Here is a 20,296-nt window from a genome sequence, read left to right as displayed (position 1 = left end):
TCTATCCATTCCCCAGAGCCCTAGTCAGTGCCATTTCAGAAGGGCTGGAGGGAGAAGCAAGGAGCTGGTCAGCAGCCCTCTACAAGAATAGGGCCCCCCAACTGCAAGATGCAGATGTTTCTTGCAACTACTACGGGCTAGGTTCGAGGAGGCAGGGGAGGACCCCTATGTGGAAGACAAACTCAGAAACCTAATGCAGAAAGGGAAGCCCATCAAGGAGCACATTCGTGAATTCAGAAGAGTCGTTGGCACCTTATCTCCCCTACCAGAGTGACTACTGGTGTATTTCTTCAGAACAAGCCTAGATAAGCGAATCGCCCAAGTGACCGCTTATTGGGACATCCCGAACCGACTCTCCGAATGGTTCCGGGTGGTGATGCAAATTGAGAGGGGACTGCACGCCAACAATATGCTAAAGCAACCAGAGGTCAAGAAGAGATACCAATCGGACCCGAGACCACATACCAGACGAGGCACTACGGCCTATGGCCCTTCGTTCCGCGGAACCTAATGAGGTGCTACAGATGTGGGGGAACAGGCCATCTGGCAGCAGCGTGTGGAACCTCAGGGCCGAGGCCAAACCCACGGCTAAAGGCACGACCGGAACGGGGCCCCAACCACGCCACCGATGCGCCACGAAATCTCCCCCAGGCACAGAGGTCTTCGACCACCTGACCGAAGCAAGGAGAGTCCCAGATGATGGAGATCAATCCCCCGACTCGTATGACAGCGAGGATGATGGTGAAGACGACCCAATGTTGAGTGGACCCATCCACCCTTTCCTTTTCCCCATACGCCTAACAGCCTCAAAAACAAGGACCCAAGGGACTTTCCAAGCCTTGATAGATTCGGGCTGCACTAAGTGCCTGATTAATCTACCCACAGTCCTAAAATTGGGGATCCGAGCTAAGAAGCTCAACCACCCAATTCGATTTGAGCAAGTTGATGGGACCCTAGTAGGCGGGGCTTACGCCACACACCTGACCGAGCCAGTGAAGCTGGAGCTAGGGGATCACTGGGAGACGTTCTCATTGATCGTGGGTCCGGTGGTCATCTTCCATGGGGTATGCTCATCCGATGACGACGGATCGGGTCTGCTAGCTGAGAAGCTCCTCCCTTCCTGTAGCCTCCCAGCTTTCAGACTCGATCCGATTTGGATCAAGTCACGGTTTGAGCTGCTCCTTAAATTGGAGGTTTTTTTCTAACTTTTAATTGGAATTTTTCTAAATTGGTTCCTGCCTTCCTGCCTGTTTACCCCCCAGGGGGGGGAACGTTTTCAGCGAGCAAGGTTTCGTCCCAAGGCCGCTGAAGACCGCTTGCGGTGGGATAGGCTCCCACTAGGTAGAGCCTTCCCTGACAGCGAGAGGGGCCTCCTCCCTATGCCGCTGTAGCAGCCCTTCGGCAGGAATTAATTGATTGTTTCCCCCCCCGCCGCATCAGCTTCAGAAGGGGCGGGGAAAGTCGCAGCCTTCTCTGCTCCGCTGGGCTGCATCGCGCCGGAAGGCGCAGGAGCTGTGAGCCTTCCTTCAGGGGCAGGATTGCCTCTGCTTCCACTGGTTCGCCTTTCAGCTCCTTTGGGACCGCGGGCAGGGCAGTTCGGCTGCCCAGCGCAGCAACATTTTGGCGCCTCTTGGGCTTTCACCCACGCGCCTGGAGGGATTTAAAGGAGAAGCAGCAGAGCTTCGGAGGTTTGGAGCTCAACGCAGGCGGCTGTAAGTTTCTCCCTGAAGGGGGGGGTAGTTTAAAGGATCTGACCTCCCCTCCTTGCCCTAATTGCCTTTTCTTTGGCAGACGGCTGTGGCAGCCATTGCTAGGTCACTCCAGGGATCCCTCCTCTCCTCGTGGCGGCCGCCATTTTGACTCTCCTGCTCCCTCCGCCATTTGCAATTCTGCATGGTCTGGGCCCTTCTTCACGATGGCATCCACCAGGCAGTCCAAGCCCAAAAGACAGGGCACTTCCTTTGACCAGCCTGGAACTTCAGCTGAGGTTCCTACAAAAAAGATTAAGAAATCCTCCTCCAAATCTTCAGAGTCTAGATCAAGGGAGGAGGTGAGGCTGCACCAGGCCATTGAGCGCTCAATACAAAAGGCCCTCAAGGAGGCCTCCATTAAGGAAGCTGATGTTTCAACCTCTATCCCTACTTGGGCCTCCTCACCTGTGAGACCTGAATCCATTCCTCAGGCCCAGCTTCCAGCCTTGTCCCCGGATGGGGATGGGATTTGTGTGCAGCCACAGTTAATGAATCCCTTTTTGGAAATCAGGAAGAAAGGTCCCCTAGGGCTCAATCTCCTGTGGTGCCCAGGGCTTCTCCTTCTCCAGCCCTGCAGAGAGAGTACGGGTGACCAAGTTCAAGAGGGGCCTGTAATTTCCCCAGATTTGGTGGCTTACATACATCAGGCCATACAGCAGGGCATTCAAGCTGGCAGGCAGCGAAGAACAGCCTCATGGGTCTCTGACTCACCTTCTCACATAGATGTGGAAGGTTCCTGCCTCATGTCCGATAGGGCTCAACCCTCTGCCAGAGCTCATTCATCAGCTTCTTCTGTCCAAGGTTCTCTCGCTGGTGAGGATGTGAAGGATGCTGAGTTGTCTGACGATGATGACTTATCCCCAGACCAACCTTCTTTCATAGGTCTATTCAAACCACAAATGTTCAGATCTTTATTGCATAAAGCTAAGCTAACGACTGGTTTAGGGACACCCCGCCCTAATTCGACGGGGGAGGGGACTTCTTCTTCTTCTGTACCTCTCTTTGAGGAACCTCTCATTGAGACCGAAGAGATCCCAGGGCCCAAGTTGTTCAGGGATGTTCTCACTAAGCAATGGCTCGCTCCTGCATCGGGGCCTAGACCCAATACACTGGACAAGCGCATATATAATATGGCCCCGGAGTTTTCTTCCCTTCTACAAGTGCCCTCGGTTGATGCTCCTGTTGCAGCCCTTTCGGCCTCATCATATACTGCGGGCCCTCCAGAGGAGAACCTCCGGCCGGAGGAACGCCGTCTGGAGCACGTATTGGTCAAGTCTCACCAAGCGTCTGCATGGGCAGTCAGATCTACAATGGCAGCTTCTTTCTTCAACCGTGCCTCCATTCTTTGGCTCAAGCAGCTGCAAGAATGTCTTCCAGTGTCTGACTCACGCTCCCATCAGGACATTAACAAGGTACTGGCGGCATTAGAGTTTTCGGCCGATGCCACTTTGAATTCATCCAGGTTCACGGCTAAGGCCATGGGGGCGACTATCACGGCCTGTAGACTTTCCTGGCTCAGGCAATGGCAGGCAGACGCCAAGTCTAAGTGGCGCCTGGCGTCATCCCCGTTCGAAGGCTCCCTCTTATTCGGGACTCCACTGGAACCTCTCTTAGCAGAATCCAGGGATAAACGTAAATACTTACCGGCCATGTCTCGTAGATCAGGCCAAAGATTCCCCTCCTCCTCCTCCTCCTTTCGTCCCTTTCGAGGGCCAGAAGGAAATTCCTACCCTCGCCAAGGTCAGAGGTCCTTCCCATCTAGACAATTCCGCCCCTCCGAGCGTCAAGGGTTCCAATCTCAGCGGGGCCAATTCAAACACTCCTTCCGTGGGGATCGTGGGTGCTCTGCCCGCAGATCCCGCTGACGGTTCTTCAAGCCTTCGCATCGGCGGCCGCCTGGCCCTGTTTGCCAGCCAATGGGAGGCCACGTCCTCGGACGTCTGGGTCAGGGAGACGGTCAGGGTGGGCCTCTCCCTCAAATTTCTCTCCACCCCCCGACCCGATTTCTCAAATGCCCCTTCTCTCGGGATCGGGCTCGCCGGCTCCTGATGGGATCGGCCATTCAACATCTACTCGAAATTCAGGCCATCGAACCGGTCCCTCAGGAGCGGCACGGACAAGGCTTTTACTCCTGCCTGTTCGTCATTCAGAAGTCGTCAGGGGGTTGGAGGGCAATTCTAGACCTCAAATCCCTGAACCGACGGGTCATCTACCGTTGGTTCAAAATGCAGTCCCTCAGCTCCATCCTGGAGGGCATCAGGCCCGGGGACCTCCTTTCATCAATAGACCTGACAGAGGCTTATCTCCATGTCCCCATCCACGCGGATTTCAGGCAGTTCCTTCGCTTCTATTATGCGGGTTGTCATTATCAATATCGAGCCCTTCCATTCAGCCTATCCTCGGCGCCCCGAGTTTTTACAAAAATCATGGCCGCGCTAGTGGGCTACCCCTGGACTCTTCCAATAAGGATTCAGGCCTACCTGGACGATCTCCTCGTCCAATCGACTTCGGAGGATCTAGCGCGCCAGGACTTGGAAACCACCCTCCGGGTCCTGGAGAGCCACGGGTTTTCCGTCAACATGGCCAAGAGCCATTTGATACCCACGACTCGCATACAGCACCTGGGGGCCATAATCGATTCGGTGGAGGGCAGGGTTTATCTTTCCCAGGACTGCCTGTCCAGCCTGCAGTCACTGGTCAGGTCAGTGTCGTCAGGGAGACCAGTCTCCCTGGCATCCCTGTCCAAGCTCCTGGGAAAGATGGTCTCCTGCATCGGGATCATTCCTTGGGCGCGTCTCCACTGCAGGGATCTGCAGTGGTTTCTGCTCCCGTACCAAAAGCGTCAACTAGGGACTTCCGACCGCAAGGTCCTCCTTCCCCACAAGGTTCTCCTCTCCCTCCAGTGGTGGTCTTCAGCAGCAGTCCTCAAGGGGAGGGAGTACAGGGTGTCCCAATACCTTATTCTGACAACAGATGCCAGTCTTCTGGGCTGGGGGGCTCATCTGTTCTCGTCCATGGCCCAGGGGCGCTGGTCCCAGTCCGACTTGACACACAATATAAACTGGTTGGAACTTTGGGCCATCCATCTGGCTCTCCAGATCTTCCAGGATCAGGTGTCAGACAAACAAGTTCTGGTACGGACGGACAATGTAGCCGCCAAGGCTCATGTAAACCGCCTGGGGGGGACCCGGTCTCGCCACCTCATGGAGGAGGCCGAGAGTCTGGGAGCCTGGGCAGAGTCTCACCTGAGGTCCCTCCGGGCATCTCACATATCGGGCGTGACAAACACCCAGGCGGACTGGCTCAGCCGGGAGTCAGTGGACCAGGGGGAGTGGGCACTCGACCCGGACCTGTTTCGGATGATCACCGACCGCCTGGGCCTCCCTGTGGTGGACCTCTTCGCCACTCAGACCAATCACCAGACAGAGAGGTTCTTCTCTCGCTACCCGGAACCGGGGGCAGAGGCCGTGGACGCAATACACAGCGACTGGCCGGCCTGCCTCCTCTATGCCTTTCTGCCTCTGCCTCTCATTCCCAAAGTCATCAGAAAGATGCTGTTCCTCCGGGCGGAGCTCCTGCTGATTGCTCCGTTCTGGCCCCGTAGGCCATGGTTCGCGGACCTCCAAGCCCTGTCCGTCCAGCATCCCTGGCGTCTTCCTCGCGACAGTGATTCTTCGTCAAGGGCCGCTGCTCCACCCGGATCCGGCATGGCTTCAGCTAACCGCCTGGCGGTTGAGCGGAGCTTGCTGACGGCGGCCAGGGTTCCTTCTCGTGTCGCCAGCACCATCCAAGCGGCTCGACACCCTTCAACGACACGAATTTATGACTCCACCTGGCGCTCCTTTGTGTCATGGTGCAACCGTCGCTCCATCGTCCCTACGGCGGCCTCCATGGTGCAGGTACTGGTGTTCTTACAGGACGGCTTTGAAGCGGGCCTGGCCCCTAACACGCTCCGCCGACAGGTCTCTGCCCTGTCCACCATTTTGTGTTGTGGTTCTAAACACCCCCTCTCGAGCCGTTCCCTTATCCGCCTCTTCCTCAGGGGGGCTTCTAACCTTCGCCCGGGGTCTATCCACAGATACCCTTCCTGGGATTTGCCCTTAGTACTAGACGCCCTCACTAGGGCCCCCTTCGAGCCCCTAAGGTCAGTGGGCCTACGTTTCCTGTCTTATAAGGTCGCCTTTCTGCTGGCCATAACTTCGGCCAGGCGAATTTCAGAGTTGGCAGCCCTCTCCATCAGGGCTGATCTCTGTGTTTTTCATCCTGACCGGGTGGTGCTTAGGTTAGACCCCACGTTCCTCCCTAAGGTGAATTGCCCTTACCACAGAGCACAGGAACTAGTCCTTCCGAATTTTTGTCCACGTCCCAGCCGGCCCTTAGAACGGGCCTGGCACTCCCTGGACGTGAGGAGGGCCCTTCGGATCTACATCCGTCGGACATCTGACTTCAGGAGATCGGAATCCCTTCTGGTCTCCTTCCAGCCATCCAGTATGGGCCAAAAAGTCTCATCCATTACGGTGGGGCGTTGGATCAGAGCCACCATAGCCACAGCATACGGGTCCCAGGCGTTGCCAGTTCCACCCCGGATCACGGCCCACTCCACCCGCAGTGCGGCCACCTCGGCTGCCTGGGCCACCTAAGCTTCCTTGGAGGAAATCTGCCGGGCTGCAGCCTGGTCGTCCCCGACCCCTTTCATTAGACATTATCGACTAGACCAGTTCGCATCTGCGGATGCGGCATTTGGGCGTAGGGTTCTCCAACAGGTCCTTCAGCGGACCTCCTCATCGGCCAGGGCAAGTCCCTCCCTATAGTTCTAGGCTTTGGTATGTCCCATGGAAGATGACCACCGGACCCAAGATCAATGAGAATGGGCTTTGTCTTACCTGAAAGCCCTTTCTGATTGTGGTGGGTCCGGTGGTCAGCCCCGCCCTGTTTATGCCCAGGGCCGATTCGGCGGGGTCCTGGTGTCCTGTTTCCTTTCTTGCAGCTCACCGTGTAGGTCTGCTACAAATCGTATCTCATCAGAAAGCTGGGAGGCTACAGGAAGGGAGGAGCTTCTCAGCTAGCAGACCCGATCCGTCGTCATCGGATGAGCATACCCCATGGAAGATGACCACCGGACCCACCACAATCAGAAAGGGCTTTCAGGTAAGACAAAGCCCAATTCGGTTCATAATAGCCCCCAAGATGACCGATCCAGTCATACTGGGACTTTCCTGGCTAGACAAGTGGGCCCAATCATCTGGTGGCAAGAGGGAACCCACAGATTGAGGATAGTAAAGGGGCCCCAACCTCTGCTGCTCCAACCAGGAGAGACGCCCCCCCCACAAGCCCCAACTTTTCCCACCTGAACAAAAGAAGATGACGCCGACACAAGGGCCCCTCCCAAAGGGTATTGCGAAGCTGGGGCCCACATCCAACAGCTCCCATGAAGAAGAACAGATCCCAAAAGAGTACCAAGACCTTGCAGAGGTGTTTAGCGAGGCCGAGTGTGACGTCCTACCCCCCAACGCGATGCCCTGTGAAATGCAAGAAATGCGAAACTACATAGACAAGAACCTACAAAGGGGTTTCATTTAGCCAGCCAAACCGCGAGTCGCAGCACCGGTCCTTTTCAAAGAGAAGAAAGATGGCTCTATGCACCTAGTAGTTGATTTTAGAGATATCAACGCTGTCTGCATACACAACTTATATCCCCCCCCCAATGAAAGACATGCTAGCCCACCTGGCCAAAGGGAAAGTTTTCACCAAACTAGACCTTCACGAAGCCTACTACCGAATACGCATCAGGAAAGGGGACGAGTGGAAGACAGCATTCAACTGCCAACTAGGGAGTTTCCAATTTAAGGTGATGCCATTTGGGCTACAGGGGGCCCCAGCGGTGTTCATGCAATTCATAAATGAGGTCCTACACGACCACCTCTATAAGGGAGTCCTCGTCTACCTAGATGACATCCTCATTTACACAGAAACCATAGACGAACACATATCCCTCGTCCGCAAAGTGCTGGAAAAACTGAAGGCGAACCTCTATGTCAAACTATCAAAATGTGAGTTCCACCAGTTGCGGCTAGACTACTTAGGTTACCGAGTGTCAAGCGAGGGGATAGAAATGGCCCCAGCCAAAGTACAATCAGTCCTAGACTGGCGACCCCCTCGCACCCGAAGACAACTGCAAAGCTTCCTGGGGTTCGCGAACTTCTACAGGCAATTCATCCTCTCCTTTGCAAGAATTGCCAAACCTCTGATGGACCTCCTAAAAACAGGGACTCCGGCAACAAAACCCCACCCGGGACAGCCTCTACAGTGGGACCCGGCCTGCCAACAGGCATTCGAGACACTAAAAGAAATGTTTGCAAAAGAACCAGTCCTGAAGCACCCTGACCCCGAGCAACCCTTCGTCATCCAAGCAGATGCCAGTGACGTGGGGGCTGTCCTACTCCAAAAGAATAGCCAAGGGGACCTACATCCCTGTGCCTACACATCCGTAAACTCACCGACACAGAGAGACGATGGGTGGCGTGGGAAAAGGCGTTCGCAGTGAGGTGGGCGCTGTTGACCTGGCGACATCTGCTAGAAGGAGGCCAGAGACCATTTGAGGTTTGGACTGACCATAAAAACCTGGAGGCCCTTAGGACCCCACAGAAATTATCGACCAGGCAAGTCCGGTGGGCCCAATACTTCAATCATTTCAACTTCGAGCTGAAGCACATCCCAGGGGGGAAGAACTTTCTGGCCAATGCTCTCTCCCGAATGCCCCAATACAACAGTGAACGGGAGCAGGTGGTGAATGCCATCATCCCCTCTCCTCAAGGAGTGGGTCAGGTAACCACCAGACGCCAGCATCGCGACCAGCAGAGCCAACCAGCAAGTGACCTGACGACAAGGCTCAAAGCAGAAACATTGGCGGACGCCTGGTTCCGAGACAATTGACATCTCTTGACAAAAAGGGACGACCTAGCATGGAAAGGGACGAAACTTTATGTCCCAGAGACTCTACGCACCCTGGTCCTAAAGAGGAGTCACGACGTTAAACCAGCAGGGCGTTTCGGTTTCCTAAAGACTCTGCATTTAGCACGGAGACAGTTTTGGTGGCCCTACATGAGAAAAGACGTAGACAGCTATGTAAAAAGTTGTACTATCTGTGCCACGATGAAAACCCAACCAGGAAAACCTCCTGGGCTGCTGCAGCCAGTGGCTGAACCGTTAAGGCCATGGGAGGAGATTGCTGTGGACTTCATAGTAGAGCTGCCAAGGAGTGGCGGAAACACAGTGATCTGGACTGTAACAGACTTATTCTCCAAAAAGCACATTATGTACCCTGCAGTGGACTACCCTCAGCCTGCCAGTTGGCCAAACTGTTCATGAAACACATCTACTGCCTGCACGGAGTACCCAGAAGAATCATCTCCGATCGAGGTGTCCAGTTTACAGCAAAATTTTGGAGGGAATTCCTCCGATCCATAGGATCATCCCAAGGCCTCAGCTCAGCGTTTCACCCGAGCACCAATTGGGGGGCGGAGAGATTGAATGCCATGATAGAGCGGTATCTGAGGTGCTACGTTGACTACCAACAATCGAACTGGGCGGACCTCCTATCCTTTGCGGAGGTCGCATATAACAATGCTGTCCACAGTAGCACAGGACTAACCCCATTTAAGATAGTAAGGGGTATGGATTTCATCCCTATGCCAGAGTACCCAAGTGAACCCCCTTCTTCAGTTAGCTTTACCGATTGGATGGCAACGCTGAGAGAAACCTGGGAGAACATCAAGAAGGCATTAGGCAAGGCGGCACAGTCTTATAAGAAACAAGCAGATAAGCACTGAGCCCCCCAAAGACCGTTCCGAGTAGGAGAGAAAGTCTACCTCTCCATCAAGTATTTCAGACTCAGGCTCCCAACCAGGAAGCTGGGCCCGAAATTTATAGGACCATTTCCTATAGTAAAAATAATCAGCCCGGTCATAGTACAATTGCAGTTGCCCCGGTTACTAGGAAAGATACACCCCATTTTTCACAGTAGTCTCCTGAAACCTGTGGTGGGCTCAACTTTAAGGTCGGTCCCATGTGATCCCCCGGGGCCCTTGATCATTGGGGGCCACACTCAGTATGAAGTACAGCGAATTCTTGATTCGAGGTGGCACAGAGGGCGCCTCCAATACTTAATTTAGTGGAAGGGTTACCCCTTGTCAGGAGCTTCCTGGGTCAAGAGCACAAACATCCAAGCTGACCGCCTGACACACCCTCAGACGGGGTAATGGTACTAAACTTGTTGTTTGTCTCGTGCAAGCCTCACTGGGAAAATGAAGGGGGAGGGGCCGGATGTCAGCATTCCAGCGCTGATATATGAAAAGAGAGGAGAAGCTTGAACTTTTGCCTACTTAATTCCTTTGAAGATTCTGTTTCCTCGGAGATGGGAGGAGGGGAGACATTCCTGTGATCTGATGGAGATGGGATGAGGAGAGTGGCTTGGAAGATAGCCAATGAGACGTAGAGAATTGGGGATCGGAAAGGGAGGGCTTGGGGGGCAAAGCTCAGTGCTGACCATGAAAGAGCCAGGGACAGATCACTATGCTCAATAAAGAGAAAATTTCCTCAAAGATCGGCAGTTTGGAAATTCATTTATTTTGAGATAGCATCGAAACCTGACACAGTGTTTTCGACCACGGACTTTCCTTGCCTCTTCTATTGTCAGGCAGACATTTTATAGCAGCCCAACTTACCTGTTGTCAGATCCAGGCACTGTGCATTGGGGATTTAGATTGGAGTCTGAGCTGAAGACATAATTACTTGCACACACACCCCACCTGTCCTAAAAAAAAAAATCGTGCCATTTACTTGCCTTTCCAGCTTCCCTTACTGGCCTGACTGGCCTGTGTTATTGTCTAAGCGGCTTCATACCATGGCTGACTCGGAGCTGTCATCAGACTTGGAACAAACCTGCAGCCCCCGCAAGCCCATTGTGCATGCGAAGCCTGCACCCAAAGGGAGTAAGACACACACTAAGCATGCTTCTAGCAGGTTTGAGCCGTCTACTTCCTGGGCCTCCAAACATTTGTCGGCCAATGAGAAGGATGCACAGCGGAGAAATAGGGCCTTGGAAAGGCAATTCTCCTTGGCTCAGCATAAGGCCCAGACCTCTGGCCATCAACCATCAACCACATCTGAAGCAGTGGCCTAGGGACCTCAGGCCCTCAGATCTCGTCAGATGAATCCCCAGGGTCGAAATTCTGAAGTGGCCGTGTCACAGTGTGATGTGGTTGCATGCTCCCACGCAGACCCAGTGTTTAGACAGGTTCGTTCTGGGGCTTCAGCTTCCTCCCAACTGTCTGTTGGACGCGCTGCTCCAGAAGCTATATTTACCCCCACTGCTGCAAGGCTCCACACGGGGGATGGGATACAGCCGAGTCTGCCTTTTGATATCCAGACTCTGGTTACAGAGACAATCTCTAAATTTATAGCGGCTGGAGCTCATCATGGCACTCACCCTTCTGCCTTGCAGACAGCTTCTTATTCGCATGCCCTGATACATGTGGACCGCCATCCAGATTACACCGCCATCCAGGATTCTGTCCATAGCGAGGATTCCTTGTGGGATGAGGAGGACCACTGGGAGATGGAGTTCTCAGATGACAAGGGCCTCTTACCGGACAGATCACCTCTTACACAGCTCTTCTGTGCATCCCTTTTTAAATCCTTATTGCATAAGGCCAAGGTAACGATTAATCTGGTGTCCTTGGAAGGTCAGTCTGACACGTAAGATGCTTCTCGCCTGCATGATGAGTTGTTTACAGTGCCAAAAGCGGAGCAGGAGTTTATTCTCTGTCCGCAACTTTTCTCTGAGGTCGTCCAACATCCGTGGGGCATTCCAGGCTCCCTAGCTGCACCGAACGGTCTGGACAAGAAGCTTTACTGTTCAGCCCCCAATCTTCAGGACTTACTTCAACTGCCTTTAGTGGATGCCCCGGTTGTGCATTTGACATCGTCCACCGTGTTATCCAATGACATCACTGATGGCCTATGTACGGAGGACAGAAAGGCGGAACTCACTTTCTGCAAAACACACCAAGCAGCAGCTTGGGCTATTAAAGCAGCTACATCGGTGTCCTTCTTCAATCGTGCCTCGTTAATTTGGCTACGCCAGCTGCAGGACCGTATTCCTCCCAAGGATACGTGGCTCCATCAGGACATTAATAAATTGGTGGTGGCCACGGAATACTCTGCTGACGCATCTTTGGATCCTGCAAAGTTTGCTTCCCAAGCCCTAACTTCAACGGTAACTTCTCGCTACCTCCTTTGGTTGTGCCCTTGGAGGGCGGATATTAAATCCAAGTGGAAGCTGGCATCGGCTCCATACAAGGGATCCAACCTGTTTGGCAAAGCTTTAGACCCAATATTGGTGAAGGGCAAAGATAAACGAAAAGTAATGCCTTCTTCATACAGATGGGCTGATCGTCGGTACACGCCTTATACTCCACGGCAGCCCTTTCGGACTGAGACCGGACCCAGTGGGTCCTACAATAGCCGACCCTATGCCCAGGGGTTCATCAGACCCTCCGACAGGTCTACCTTTCGAGACAGAGGTAGGCGCCAGCCCCCAGCCAAGCGCCCGTTCAGAGGATCAGGCAATAGGCCCTTCAGAAGAGGCAAGTGACTGCCTATCTATTTCTCCCATTAGCGGTTGACTCCAGCATTTCCAAAGCCAATGGGAATTGTCCACGACGGATGCCTGGGTCCTCCAAACAGTGAGGCTGGGACTCACCTTAGAATTCCGCTCCAGCCCTCCCAACCGATTCATTCAATGCCCGGTTTCGGCCAACCCAGAGAAGAGGAGGTTGATGAACGCAGAAATCCAACACTTCCTGGACATCTGTGCCATAGAGCCGGTTCCCACAGAACAACAAGGGACCGGCTTCTACTCCATCTTTTTCCTGGTGACCAAAAGTCACCAGGGGACTGGTGAGGGATCTTAGACCTCAAGGAACTGAACAAACTTATTGTGTACCACCAATTCAAAATGCAATCCCGCAAGTTGATATTGGGTTGCATAAGACACGGGGATCTGATGACTTCAATAGACCTCAAAGAGACCTATCTTCACATTCCAATTCGGACCTCACACCAAAGGTTCCTGCGTTTTGCGTATGCCAATCGGCATTTTCAATACGACGACAGGCCATTCGGCCTGTCATCGGCCCCCAGGACCTTCACAAAATTACTGGCAACAGTGGTGGCCTCCCTCAGGCAGATTCCCATCAGAGTGCTCTGTTACTTGGATGACATTCTAATCTTGTCATCCTTTATTGACCAAGCCTTGCGGGATCTTGTCATGGTGCGCCAGACCGTGCAACTACACTGCTTTTCCCTGAACCTGGAGAAAAGCCAGCTTCATCCAACCACTCGCATACTCCACCTGGGTGCAGTGATAGATTCTGTTCAGGGCAAGGTTTTTCTGTCTCCGGATCGCTGCCTCAGCATCAATTCCTTGGTGCTCCAGGTTCTCTCGCTCTGGACTGTGCCACTGATCCTCCTGTCGCAGTTGCTTGGGAAAATGATCTCGTGCATCACTATCATCCCTTGGGTGAGATTTCATTCCCGTCTGTTGCAGTGGTACCTTCTACCGTACCAGAGAACCTGCCGCAGCAACTCCAGGGCGCGGATTCAGCTCCCGGTGACTGTACTTCTGTCCCTTCACTGGTGGACCTCAAGGGCCATGCACAACGGATGTCTGTTTCAAGAACCTTAATGCGTGACTCTCAACGGATGCGAGCCTGCTCGGGTGGGCCACCCATCTTCACTCCTGAGTAACCCAGGGTCGTTGGTCTCCGACGGAGTTGCTCAATGACATCAACTGTCTGGAGCTACGGGCAATCCAGCTTGCCCTAAGCCACTTCTGCTCCTCCGTAGCAGGCCAACACGACCACAAAAGCGCACATGAACTGTGAAGGCGTCACTCGGTCGTGCCACTCATAGAGTAATCAACCAAACTGCTAACCTGGGCAGAGCACACGATCTCTCTGACGGCGGAACACATCTCCGGGTCCACCAATATCCAAGCAGATTGGTTGAGCAGGACGCAGATAGATCACGCAGAGTGGCATCTTCATCCTTTGCTCTTCTGCGAGTTGTCCTGCCGATTTGGACGCCCGGTTTGCGCACCCGACCAACACTCAATTGCCTCGATTCTTTGCCCGTTTTCCATGCCCCGGGGCCGAGGGTTGCAACGCTCTCTGGTGTCCCTGGCCTCAGGGCCTGCTCTACACCTTTCCACCCCTTCCGCTCATCCCACAGGTAATTCGCAAGATGTTAGCGGAGAGAGCAGAGGTCCTGCTAGTCGTCCCACACTGGCCTCGCTGGCCCTGGTACACGGATCTGGTGAGCCTGTCTGTTGCCTGTCCCTGGAGGATTCCCAGGGACAGGATCTTTCTCAGCCAGGGGGTCATACTGCACCCAGAGCCACAGTGGCTCCAGTTGACCGTCTGGCACTTTAGAGGATCCTCCTAAGGAAGGACAATCTCTCAGGGTGGGTGATTTCCACTATTCAGGCTTCTAGACGTGTTTAATCATTTAAACAATGACAGATAGATATTTCTCAGTATATATGGCAAGGGAAAAAATCCAAGAATTAGATATAAACCACCACAAGATAATAAGGAAAAAGGGGGGAATGGGTTTACCAGATTGGAAATTGTATTTTGATGCAAGTTGTTTGGTCCGTTTAAAAGAGTGGGTGAACCTCAAAATAAGAGGCTACTTGATCTAGAAGGTCATGAATTAAGATTTTATGGTATGACAAGGTTAAAGTAAATGTTGATTTTAACAACCACATTGTTAGACGTGCCATTCTAAGAGTTTGGAATAGATATGAAACAAGGTTTTTTACGAAGATGCCTCCTTGGATTTGGTTTTCCAGATTGGGTTTTACCAGATTTTCTTTTAAATTGTAATTTGGGTTTACCAAATTACAATTTAAAAGAAAAATGTTATAAGATGATGTATCGCTGGTATTTAACACCAGACAGGTTGTCAAGAATGTATAAAGGTATTTCAAATGGATGTTGGAACTAAAATGTAAAAAGGGACTTTTTATCATTTATAGTGAACCTGTGATAAAGCAAAGAAATATTCGAGTAGGATTCATATCCTAATGAAGAACAGAAGGTTCTTAAAGTGAATGTAAAGATAAAACCAGAAACTTTTCTTTTGGGTTTAATGGAAAAGGACTTGGGGGAAAATGGGATATATATAAATTTGATATAATATACAGTGCATTCAGAAAGTATTCGGACCCCCTTCAGTTTTGTCAATTTTGGAATGATGCACCCTGATTCTACAGTTATTGAAGTTCTTTTTTTTTCTCATTAATCTACACTCACTACCCCATATCACTAAAGTGAAAACAGAATTTTAGAAATGTCTGTAAATTTATTAAAAAGAAAAAAATTGAAATATCACATTAGCATAACTATTCAGACCCTTCATTCAGTTCTTTGTACCTTCAGCAGCAATTATAGCCTCGAGTCTTTTTGGATATGATGCGACAAGCTTTGCACACCTGGATTGGGGGATTTTCTGCCATTCTTCCTTGCTCTCCTCTCAAACACAGTCAGGTTGGATGACAACCATCAGTGGGCAGCCATTTTCAGGTCCCTGCAGAGATGTTCAATAGGGTTCAAGTCAGGGCTCTGTCTGCGCCACTCCAGGACATTCACAGAGTTGTCCCTAAGCCATTCCTGTCTTGTCTTGGCTGTGTGCTTAGGTTCATTGTCGTGTTGGATAGTCTGAGGTCCTGAGCACTGTGGAACAAGTTTCAATTGACAATATCCCTGTACTTTGCTCCTGTCATGCCCCTGTTGGAGTCTGAATCTGCGGGGGAAGTTGAGCTGGAACAGGAATGGCAGAGATTGAGAGGCCAGTTCCGTTGGCCTTGGAGGAAACGGGGGAAGGGCAGAGTCAATCCAGGCAAGGCTTTTCTGAATTAGTAAGGCCTACAGACAGGGAGAGCTCAGGAGAAAAGCAAGGACTACCTCCTCCTGATCTGTGAGCAAGGAGGGAAGAGAAACGGCAGATTGAGCCAGCTACGAGGGAAGAGAGTGCCCCACCCCCTTTTGCAAGGCACACCTGGGAACTGAGATGTAAGGAGGTGTCAGTGGGAGGGGCATTTATCGGGAACAAGCGTTGAATCTGTGGAGCCTCGTGTGCACTTTCCAAAGCCTGGAGATTGCTGTACTCTGTCTTGTGGGGCTTGCCAGTTTGCTTGCTTCGCTGAACTTCTTGCTCTGGCTACTGTTTAGCTAACTTATTGGACTGCTGGCCCTGGTTGCTGTTTGGTTAACCTGGCTTACTGGACTACTTGCAGCCAGAGGCTTCTGAAGGTGCATGTGAGAGCTTTGCTCCAGGACTTGTATTGAATGTTTGGAGGCACAGTTGGAGCTATAAAGGGGAATTAGACCTGTTCTCTGGTTGTTTTGCTTTCATGCCACGCCCCAGGTCATCACAGCTCCATTTAGCTTTCCCTCAATCCTGACCAGTCTCCCAGTCTCTGCTGCTGAAAAACACCCCCACAGCATGATGCTTCACTGTTGGGAGGATATTGGGCAAGTGATGAGTGGTGCCTGGTTTCCTCCAGACATAATGTTTAGAATTGAGGCCAAACAGTTCAATCTTGGTTTCAACAGACCAGATAATCTTCTTTCTCACAGTCTGAGAGTCCTTCAGGTGCTTTCTTTGCAAAGTCCAAGGGGGCTTTCTGTGTTTTGCACTGAAGAGAAGCTTCCTTTGACCTCATAGCTTTTGCTCTGCTACAGTATGCATTGAGGCCTTCTATAGAAGCCAAATCATGTCCAATCAATTTAATTTTACCACAGTTTCTACACCTTGACTCCAATCAAGATGTAGAAACATGTCAGCAAGGATCAAGAGAAGTGGGAGGTGCTGAGCTAAATTTCAAGTGTTCTTGCAAAGGATCTGACTACTTATGCCAATGTGATGTTTCAGTTTTTCCTTTTTAATAAATTTACAGACATTTCTAAAATTCTGTTTTCACTTTGTCATCATGGGGTACTTTGTCATCATGGGGTACTGAGTGTAGATTAATGAGAAAAATGAATTTCAACTACTGTTGAATCAGGCTGCAGCATAACAAAATTGACAAAAGTGAAGGGGGTCTGAATACTATCTGAATGCACTGTATGTTGATGGCAGCAAGATTACTTTATGCAGAAAAATGGAATGACACTTCGATTCCTACAATGGATGAATGGCACAAAAGTTGGTGGAGTTAGCAGAGATAGCTAAATTGACTAAATTGACAATTGCCATATTTCAATCTGCACTTTGTCTTAGGTCCCTGTCCATTACCTTATTATAAATAGACACAGGAAACAGGCTGTACTTATCAGGAATCAACACAATTGGATTTAACATGAATTTAGTTGTCTTTTTTTTATAACAATGAAAGAGCATAGTTGTTGTCTTCTTGTCCCATAATCAAATCTAACACAATTTAGGTAGTCTGGATAGCGGTGGATAGAATGATGTGTAGAGTTAGTGAGTCTTGGCACACATTAGATTGATAAAGGATTTTTTTGGATTTCTTGGGAATATGGAGTTGTTGTTTTTTGAAACTGTTAAGAGCCTGTTAAGCCTACATGTGTGAGGGGGAGGGGGTATGTGGTGTGTGGGGGATATTTTTCTTCTCAAAAAATAGAGAAACTGCCACCAATGTTTGACATTTGTGGTAGGGAAGAGATTATAGAACCACTGAGAATTTACATATTTCCAGAGGCAAAGATAAGGCAAGTGTGGTCCCACCATGTGTCAGTCTTGGAAGCCATATTAGGCCGGAAGCTTCAATGCTGCCATCTCCTCGTGTGTGGGAAAGTAGGAGGGAGGATTTAGGAGAGGAGAATTAGTAGACATAAGTCAAGGTCAGGGGCTGAGTCGAGGTGGAATGGACGTTGATTGGAGCATGTGGCCGACTGGGGAGAAATGGGATGGTTTTGGGAGCTTTGAATTACTGAAGGAAAGCCCGGGCTTTTCAGATTTGGGATTTCCCAGATGTGCCAGTTTGCCTATTCTAGTAAAGAGGACTTTGGAAAATCCTTGCTTCCGTGTCTTTACTTGGAGAGGGGTTTTTTGCTGGAATGCTGACACCATGCATTGTTACCATACTTCTCCAATAAACCCTGCACAAAGTTGCTTAGCCATATTTATGTATTCTCTAGTTCTAATTCTCTTAAGTTAACTTAAGTTATAAGTATTATGTGCTATCACTATAATGTAAAAATAATCAGATCTTAAAAATATTTGGTTTATAGAATATATATTTGGCATTTTGTAGACTTAGAAAGCAGATGGAGACTAACTGAAGGGATTCTAATTTCATAATGGTAGTCTTTTCAGGATCATGGAAACGTAATAAAGCCACTCATTAAAAACTATCATAGAAATCATCTGATATTTATTCCATCCCCTTGCTAGCAAATTTTCCTGATTGACATTATTTCTTCTTTTCTAATATACTTGATTAAAAAAAGGATTTTTTTTGGCAGATAAATACTAGAGAAACCATTTCTTCCCTTTTTGTTATACACATCTTTTTAATATATGAGTTTCAGAATTACTGAAAGCATCCTTCTTCTTATACTGATTTGTTTTCTTTGCTGTTTATTACTTCTTAATACATTTCTTTTTGTTCCTTGTTTTGGGAATTGTTGTCAAGTTCAACTAATCTCTTGTATTAGCTAGCTGTATGAATGAGATAATAAAGCAGGCTTGTTGCTAATGAATTTATTAATTCAACTGCTGGCTTTAATTAGAAAAACAATAATGCAGTAGATGTACTTATTTTGTTTTGGTACAATTATTTCAACATGGTGAGCTGACAAACACATCAATACCCATATTTATATATCATATTCTTAAAAGATCAACCAAAACTTTTTATAACACAAAGTCTACAATATATCACTATAATCTTCATCTATATCTCCAGTGTTTGTGAACAATAAAATCTAGATTTCAATTTGGTTTTTTACTTTTGGTTTTGGGTTTCTACAAAAGACTAAAGTTAATGTCCAAGGTGGTCTAAGTAATTTTTCTTGCTGCACTTAATCAAATGTAGTATCTGCTAAACTCATGGGTGTGTCCAGATTAATAGGAATTGATGAGAGGATCACAAAAAATGTGTCATGCCTAATTTTGTTTGATGAGATAGTTCTGAGAATTTCTGGCATTCTTCAGGAGCAGGGATGTGCCATTTCCATCTGTTTGAGTGTTAAACCAGACATTGTACAGGATATCAAGAATTATATATGGAGGTGGCCATGATCCAAGATGAACCTAAGGGATACGGGAAGTTAGGAATTGTTAAAGGATTATATTTCTAGTATTTTAAAACACAAAAAAACCCTCAACAGTCTTTGTTCTCCTCACTTGGAGAGGCAAAAGAAATTCTGACAACCATGTCTTTTGCAATTCTACTGGATGGAGAATCTGAAAGAACATACATAAATGTGCCTTGTTCTAAATCAGACTAGCTAATTCATTCACTAATTTGCAGACAGGTTCATTTCTATCTGAGGATGCCAGGGATCAAAACATAGCCCCTAGTATGTGAAGCTTGCTTAGCGATAAACCATCCAAAAAACTGACATTTTGGTGCACGTGCAAGGAAGAATAAATATTTTATAAGATATCATTTTAATTATATATGAACCTTATGGATGGATGTGGATGTGACATATGCTATGCTGGATTCCACTATTTATTCAAGTGAATTGAGATTCCTGTATTCAGGTAGTCCTTGATTTACGACCATGCATTTAATGACTGTTCAAAGTTACAGTGGTGCTGAAGAAAGTGACTTATGAACATTCCTCATACTTGTCCCAGTAGTCACATGATCAGAATTCAGGTCCTTGGCAATCAACATGTATTTAAAACTGTTGCAGCATCTTGGAGACATGTGATCTCCATTTGTGACTTTTCCAGGGGGCTTCCAACAAGCAAAATCAATAAAGGAAGGTGGATTGCTTAATGATAGTGGCAAAAAACCCCATGAAATCAAGTGCAAAAGTATTTGTCTGTTTGTGATCATAAATCAAAGACTATAAGTACACTTGCCTGCTTGCTTGTTAGTAAGTAGTTCCTTAGGCTTTTGGGGAAAAAATTATATAAAGAACATGTTTCTTTGGCCAAACTGATGGAAATTATAGGAAAGGTCGATCTGAAACAATAGTTAGGGTTTGTGCTAAAAGTGAATTAGACACCCTTGCTTTGAAACACATTTTTTCAGACAACCCCATCTCCTCAATTTATTGACACTTTCTTTCTCTTTCGTCTAAGAATATGTTTGGAAGGAGGTGATGTAGTTATTCCCAGAGGCCTGAATTTATCCTTCATAGATAATTTCTCAAATTAGGCTGAGGATTAGTTGACTAAACCAAGAGCCCAAAGGGTCTTATTTTCCTTTGATTTAGACTGATATCTGTCATATTAGAGAGTAAAGTATCCAGTTCCTTAGCAGTAGCTTCCAGAAGTGC

The 20,296-nt window shown here is 49.2% G+C and overlaps 1 protein-coding gene across 2 annotated transcripts in view; it reads left to right on the top strand.

The window, feature by feature from the left end:
* Positions 1 to 20,296, top strand: part of ZNF277 (zinc finger protein 277) — a 136,142-nt gene that overhangs the window by 23,235 nt on the left and 92,611 nt on the right. The gene's annotated exons all lie outside the window — the stretch shown is intronic.

This window comes from Pantherophis guttatus, chromosome 7 (assembly GCF_059756535.1).
Source record: "Pantherophis guttatus breed Tessera chromosome 7, ASM5975653v1, whole genome shotgun sequence".
Lineage (NCBI taxonomy): Eukaryota > Metazoa > Chordata > Lepidosauria > Squamata > Colubridae > Pantherophis > Pantherophis guttatus.
The sequence above is the reverse complement of the archived record's forward strand: the minus strand, read 5'-3'. Positions and strand labels throughout refer to the sequence as shown.